The sequence below is a fragment of the Triticum dicoccoides genome, chromosome 5B (assembly GCF_002162155.2).
Source record: "Triticum dicoccoides isolate Atlit2015 ecotype Zavitan chromosome 5B, WEW_v2.0, whole genome shotgun sequence".
NCBI lineage: Eukaryota > Viridiplantae > Streptophyta > Magnoliopsida > Poales > Poaceae > Triticum > Triticum dicoccoides.
The window spans coordinates 447,562,688-447,570,065 of NC_041389.1; positions in this window are offsets into that span (position 1 = coordinate 447,562,688).

Here is a 7,378-nt window from a genome sequence, read left to right on the forward strand (position 1 = left end):
GTTGGGTTGAGGTTGTCGCCCATGTCCAAACACCACGTAGACACGGTCTTTGAGCATGGTTCGTAGTCGTTCCACGCTCGGGCATTGAAGTTTGTAACTATTTTAGATTAGAATATACTACTCCTCCGGCGCTAGTAGTAGAGCAGAGTCCTACTCTACTACTCTACTCAAGCAAGTTAGGGCATAGCACTGTAGGGAGTACCAGTACTGTGATCACTCAAGCAAGTTGTCTGGCATCGACATGACCCTACGCTGCTGGTATGTGTCTTGTAAGTCAAGCGGCGTGCTGTAGTCATCATCACCTGTCGACTTCCCACAGCACATATTCGCTTCTCCATCTTTGTCCACACATAATCTCGTCCAATCTTCCATCCCCGCTAAGGCGCCCCCCCTCGTCCGAAACCCAAGCACTAACAATGGCAGAATCGAGCAGCGTCCACCGAAAGAGTGGCTGGAATTCGCTCCCCACAGAGGTAATCAAGCTCATTGTTTCGCGTGTGGACAATCTCAGTACCATGCCGCTCGCCGCGTGCTCGTCGGGGCTGTACCGTTTACTCAAAGCCCTCAGGCCGGAGCTTTTTAAGCCAGCTCCTTGCTTGCTGATGCCGCCTGATCTTCAAAAACGGCGTGTCACGTAGCATAATGATCGTAGGTTGGCGAGCATCAACCCCCTTAACTATGATCCGATCCCCGTCAGCCTCAACTACATTAACGGTATGTACTGGGTCATCATGAACACGTCTTGGATGGTGCTCGTTGATGGTCACGGCAGCTGGATGCTCGTGGAGGTCTACACCCGGCGATTGATCCCCCTTCCTTCGATTAACACTGCACTGCTTTGGCACCGCGGCCCAGAATACTCGGAATCTTACAGTAGCCAACATGATACCAAGTTTGATTTGCTCAAGGTTGTAATCTGCCAAGTGCCCACAAGATCTGCGAATTATAAAGACTTCAGGCTAATTGTGTTCTTCAACCACGGTCTCGCCTATCTGACAGGTCACTGCGGTAAGTGGATAAATCTGCACGTCCATCGCAAGATCATACATCCTCCATGGTTCTCTGATGCCATTGAACACAAGGGCTTCATTTATGCTGTCGACTCCTTCTATGGCTGGACGTATTGCTGGCCTACTCCAGTCATCGCTACGAATGGCTGTTACAATAGTATGTTACTTTCCTATGATATCATGATGGCTTGCTTATATTACTGTCAACATTTGCTGAAAAAATATTCATGCTCATAACATGCTGTTCTTAAGATTAACTAAACCAAGAGCCCTTTTTTATTTGACTCCAACTTGATATGACGTCGTAGGCCGCCTGGTGTCCCTACCCTTCCTAATCCAGAACCTTTCAAAGAAAAGCGGCATGGCAGTTGCAGGTGGTTCCTGGGTCGATCAGACGACGGCGAAACATTGATGATCGTTCGCACGTACCGGAACGTGTTGTTTCACGAAATACAATCACAGTCACTGCAAGGTATTTGAGCAGGATCCCAGCTTCTCTGGGCCTTCAGGAATTTTTGACTGGAGGCTAGTAAGTAGCCTTGGTACACGCTCTCTGTTTGTCAGACTGAATTATCTGATTAACCAGGAGATAACCGATGGCAAGGATCATGATGGAAGCGCGGTTTCGTTCATCAGGCAAAACTGTGTGTACACAACGTACCATGCGTCTCTGCATGCACCATACCCTGATATGTGCCACCACGCTCTGCAGCCCAAAGTAGGAGAGAGGGTTGCAAGTATCAGACTTCGACCTGCTGGCTGGAGTTTCCCCCGTCAGGCACCCATCTGGTTCAAGCCGTCAGCCAATCTCCACAGCTTAATAAATAGTAATGCCTAACTGAGCCAGTTAGTTAGATGCGTACACTTGGTGTAGTAGGAACTTTATTTAGTTTGATGCATACACTTGTTCTTTTTTGGTAGCCCTTTTGTAATGATGGCTGATGTTTGGTTTGGAAGAGAGAGCTGCGTCTTCACTCTTCTGGCCTGCTTACTGCTTCTGTTGCACCCCCAGCCCTGGTTGCTGCTGTTGCTGTTTTCAATGTACAACCAGTAGTATATTTCGTCTGTTGGTTGAATAAATGTGTTGTTAGAATGACAAACACAATGTTTTGGAAGTCGTTGCATGGTTCGATCCTTTAGTGCCCCGTACCGTACGTAGCGCATACTATTTATCGTACGGAACGCATTTTTTTGAAACTCGGAGCACATTTTCCACTTGTTGATAACATGCAGCCCACTGATGAAGGCCCAATAGAGAAGCCCATAATTAACTGGAAGCGAGGCTCTCACATGAATCCGGCCCAGGTACATGCTCATGATCCCCTAAACATAAATAAGTAAATAAATAAATAAATAAAGCTAAATGCTCATGCACCAGTTCTTTGGGAAAATAGGTAGCCTAGTATTTCTTTTTGAAGAATACCCAAGCTAGGCCTATTTGTTTTCGCCGAATTACTGGGCTGCAAATCTTTCAAGACGAGGTGCGATGCATTCCGCCCTGGCTTAAGAGTATGGTCAATGTCTATTAAAAGTAATATCAAAAGGGGTTGAAAATTCCAAAAATTTTATAGCAAATGGGATATAAGTTTCTTTTTTTGTTTTTGTTCTACTGATATCTTATACGTATTTCATTGGGTTTAACATGACATAGTACTAATTTATTTTTAAATTTGTTTTACTATGGCTATTAATTTTTGGATTAAGAATATTTCGTTCCCCAGCAAAAATTTGCGAATTTACAAAATTTCCCACATATTTAGTTAATTTTTTGACCCTGGTACTAACCAGAAAATGGCCAGCAATTCTAAAAATGGAAAAGGGGTTGCAATAAATTCCATATGAATTAGAAAATGAGTAAAAATTATAAAAATAATAGCAAATGGGCTGTACACACCACGGATTTCGAGGCTGACTTGTTTATGCAAGGCTTTGTCAGTGAACACACGATTCTAGAAGCAGTTAGTGTTGCATGTCCATCCAACGGCCGACGTGCTTCTTTAATCTCTGATCTTCCTGCTCCAGCCGCCTAAACTAGCGCCGGCGGGACTGCCTGCTCCCTCCTCTTGTGGCCCGCTGTGATGCCGCGCAGGCTTCCCCGGCCCACCCTACTCCCTCCGCTGGCCTGGCTGCACGCAATAACCTGCCTCCTTATTACGCAAAAAAATGATTCCTCCCACTGACATCTGGGGCGCACCGGTTGGGAGGCTGACCTGTGGGCCTACTAAGTTGACGCGTACGCAGGGCTTGTCAACTTAGTCAACAAACGATTCTAGCAGCAGTAACCATTGGATTTGAATCGAACGGTCCTGCTGCTTCTTCAATCGCTGCTCTTCTTGCACCAGCCGCCCAAACCAGCGCCGGGGAGGCCGCCTGCTCCTGCCTCCAGTGGCCAGCTGTGCTGCCGATGAGGCTTTATCGCCCCCTACTACTCCCACCGCTAGCCAGGCCCTGCGGCGACGACAGCCTCACACCGCAGCCGAACCAGTGAACCCTCGTACTCCTCTCCGCGTGGGCATCCACTGCCGCGTCTTCCCCGGCTCCGCATTGTCCCCTTCGTAGGCCTCGCCATCATCCACCGCCTTGGTGCTCTCGGCGCGGCATGGTCAACGTGGTCAACGACATTCCATCGGAAGAGTACATGGAGAGGCTGACAGCTGGGTCCACGGGCACAGCCCAGTTTTTTTGTGATTTGCCAAGTAAGTCACTTTGTCAGGCCTGTTGGGCTACAAATCTTTCAAGATGAGGAGGAGAGCTTTCATTCGGCTGGCCGAGAAAATGGCCCATCAATAATGAGAAAAGGGCTGTACATTTTTAAAACACATCAAACCGGCAATTAGTTTCAAATATCTTTTTTTCATTTCGAGATTTGAAATTACATTAACTTTTATGCGTGGAGAATTTGTTGGATTTTATATTGATATACATTTATTTTTAAAATCAGTTTGAATGTGAGTCAAAATTTCGGGATTAAAAACAGTTCGGACCGCACCAAAATATACAAAATTTCGTATAATTTTTTAACCGTGGCCACAATATGGGCTGTAATGCTAACAAAAAGAATATGGGCTCCAAAAAAACCTTAATAATTAGCAAATGGGCTGTAAATTATTAGAAATAATGGCAGATGGGCTCATGCTGTTTTCCACAGATTTGAGGCTTTCCTAAAAAAAAGGTTGACGCACAAGCAGTGACTGTTGGATGGCCATCCAACGGCTGTCGTGCTTCTTCAATCTCTGGTCTTCCTGCTCCAGCCGCTCAAACAGGCGCTGGCGGGACTGCCTGCTCCCTCCTCCCCGCGGCCGGCTCTTCTGCCGCGCAGGCCTCACCGCCCCATCGTACTCCCATCGCTGGCCTAGCCATCCCACTACTCACCCACACCTGCTGTTATTCTCCGGCGATGACAGACAAACCAGTAAACCCTCGTACAGTCGTACTCCCCTCCGCGTGGGAAACAACTGCCGAGTCTTCCCTGCCTCCGTGTCGTTCCCTTCCTAGGCCTCGCTGTCGTCCACCGCCCTGGTGCTCTCGGTGCGGCCTGGTCAACGTGGTCAACGACCGACATGCATCTGAAGTGGACTTTACGTGGAGAGGCCGACTGCTGGGTCCACGGCCGCACGCAAGGAAATGCCTCCTTATTACGTGCAAAATAATGATTCCTCCACCTGACATGAGGGACCCACCGAAAGGGCCTCTGTATTTCACGAAAAAACGTTACCGCCGCTGACAGCTCAGACCCACCAGCTATATCTTCGCACGCAAGGAAGTGCCTCCTTATTACGCACAAAAAAATGAATACCCCCTGCTAGCTGGGACCCACCTTGGTGGGAGGCTGACTTGTGGGCCTCCTAAGTTGACGGGGACGGAGGGCTTTGTCAACTTAGTCAATATGCACGATTCTAGCTCCAGTGACCGTACGATGTCCATCCAACGGCCGTAGTGCTTCTTCAACCTCTGGTCTTCTTGCTCCAGCCGCCCAAAGCAGCGCCGGTCGTGCCTCGTGCTCCTGCATCCCGTGGCCGGCTGCGATGCGGCGGAGGCCTCACCGCCCCCTACTACTCCCACCGCTGGCCAGGCCATCCCTCTACTCACCCACACCCCCTGTTATTCTGCGGCGACGACAGCCTCACACCGCAGCGAACCAGTGAACCCTCATACTCCTCTACGCGTGGGCATCCACTGCCGCGTCTTCCCCGGCTCCGCGTCGTCCCCTTCCTAGGCCTCGCCGTCGTCCACCGCCCTGGTGCGCTCGGCGCGGCGTGGTCAACGTGGTCAAGTAACAGCTTCCATCGGACGTGGACTGTACGTGGAGAGGCTGACAGCTGGGTCCACGGCCGCAGCAAGGAAGTGCCTCCTTATTACATGCAAAATAATTATTCCTCCACCTGACAGCGGCGACCCACCGGACGGGCCACCGTATTTCGCCCCCCTGACTGCTGGGACCCACCAGCTACATCTTCGCAGGCAAGGAAGTGTCTGACAGTCGGGACCCACCTGGTCGAACGTAGCATTGTCATTCTGGTCGCGAATGTGTACGTACATATATACTGGTCGATGTAGAGGCGCACACATGTCGTAGTAGAGGCGCGCACGTAGCATGTACATGTACGTACAGCGGCCAAGGTGCAAGAAAGAAAATACGGCCACGTATGTGTACATACGGGTGGGGTCTCGAACGCCTACTCGCGCATATGTACGACGAGGGCTCGTGTACATGGCTGGGTCGAAACGGAGAAACAACGTCGTCGTCGTGTTCATGGGGAGGCAACGGAATGCGTCGTGTTCATGGGTCAGAACGGAATGCGTGGTCGTGTTCATCGGGAGGGCTTGGACGGAAGATGCGGTGGAAACGAGGCCTGGCGTACCGCACAACGGAGGAAACGGACCTCCTGCGGTCGAAACGGGGGTCCTGTTGATTGGGAGGGGTGTGGCGTACCGCAAAACGGAGGAAACGGACCTCCTATGGTCGAAACGGGGGTCCTGTTGATTGGGAGGGGTGTGGAGTATCGCAAAACGGAGGAAACGGACTTGTGTTGGAGCGCTACAGTCGAAACGGGGGTCCTGTTCATCGGGAGGGGTGTGGCGTACCGCAAAACGGGGCTCCATGGGATACTGTTCATCTCCACCATCGACCCCGTCCAGCCTCCACGAGCTACTGTTCATCCACCGTCGACCTCCTCCAGCTCCACGGGCTCCTGTTCATCCAGCCTCCACCGCGCGCTACTCCACCGGCTACTATTCAACCACCCCTCCACCGTCTACTGTTCATCCTGCCCTCCACACCACGGGGTCCTTTTCATCCACCCCTCCACCGTCTACTGTTCATCTAACCCTCCACCACACCACGGGGTCCTGTTCATCTAGAGGCAACGCCACCGCTCACTGTTCATCCGAACCCCCCGCAACGCTCATTGTTCAACCTATCGATCGGCTTCAGTTAGCAGCAGTAGCGAAGGAATCGCTCGATCGGGTTCAGTTAATAGCCATCCTGCAGTGCAACCGCTCGGGTTCAGTTAGAGCCCAATGCCTCGCTCGGGTTCAGTTAGAGCCAACGCCTCGCACACACGCGCGTACGTGTACGAGAGAAACGCGCATTGCTTGGCCCCCGACCTCCCACCGTAACCGGGAACTCCCCGAAATTTTCCTCCCCCTCGCTTCTACCATGGTTTTTTCCGTCATGGACGGCCCAAAGAATGTCATGCAGCTGCGTCTCCGGCCCGCCCAGGACGAAAAGCCCATTTTCTGTCATGATTTTTTGTCATAGAAGTAGGAGCCCACCACATCTATGATAATACCAGGTTTTGTCACAATTATCGTCATAGAAGTGTCATATGTATGACAGAAAAAAATTTCGTTCGGCCCAAAATGTCACGGATGTGTCTTTTTTTTGTAGTGCTTCTTCACTCCCAAAAAGAAGGCAGCTACGTATGAGCTAAACTTGGATATGGAAGTCTTCTTACGTTTAGGGTGAAGTAAGACCAAGCTCATGAGCTTATTATCCTAGGTCGTAACAAATTAGTTGATAGTGATAGGATCCCTTTTTTGGCGTCCCCATGTCCCCCCTGTGGTGTGGCGGCGATGTCAAAAGGAAAGGGATGGAGTTTTTCTCGCTTTTGGCGTAGCAGGCCTCCCTTTGGGAGGCCCGCGCGACGGGCTATTAGCTCAGTGGTAGAGCACGCCCCTGATAATTGCGTCATCGTGCCTGGGCTGTGAGGGCTCTCAGCCACTTGGATAGTTCAATGTGCTCATCAGCGCCTGACCCGAAGATGTGGATCATCCAAGGCACATTAGCATGGCGTACTCCTCCTATTTGAAACCAAACAAACTTCTCCTTAGGAGGATAGATGGGGCGATTCAGGTGAGATCCCATG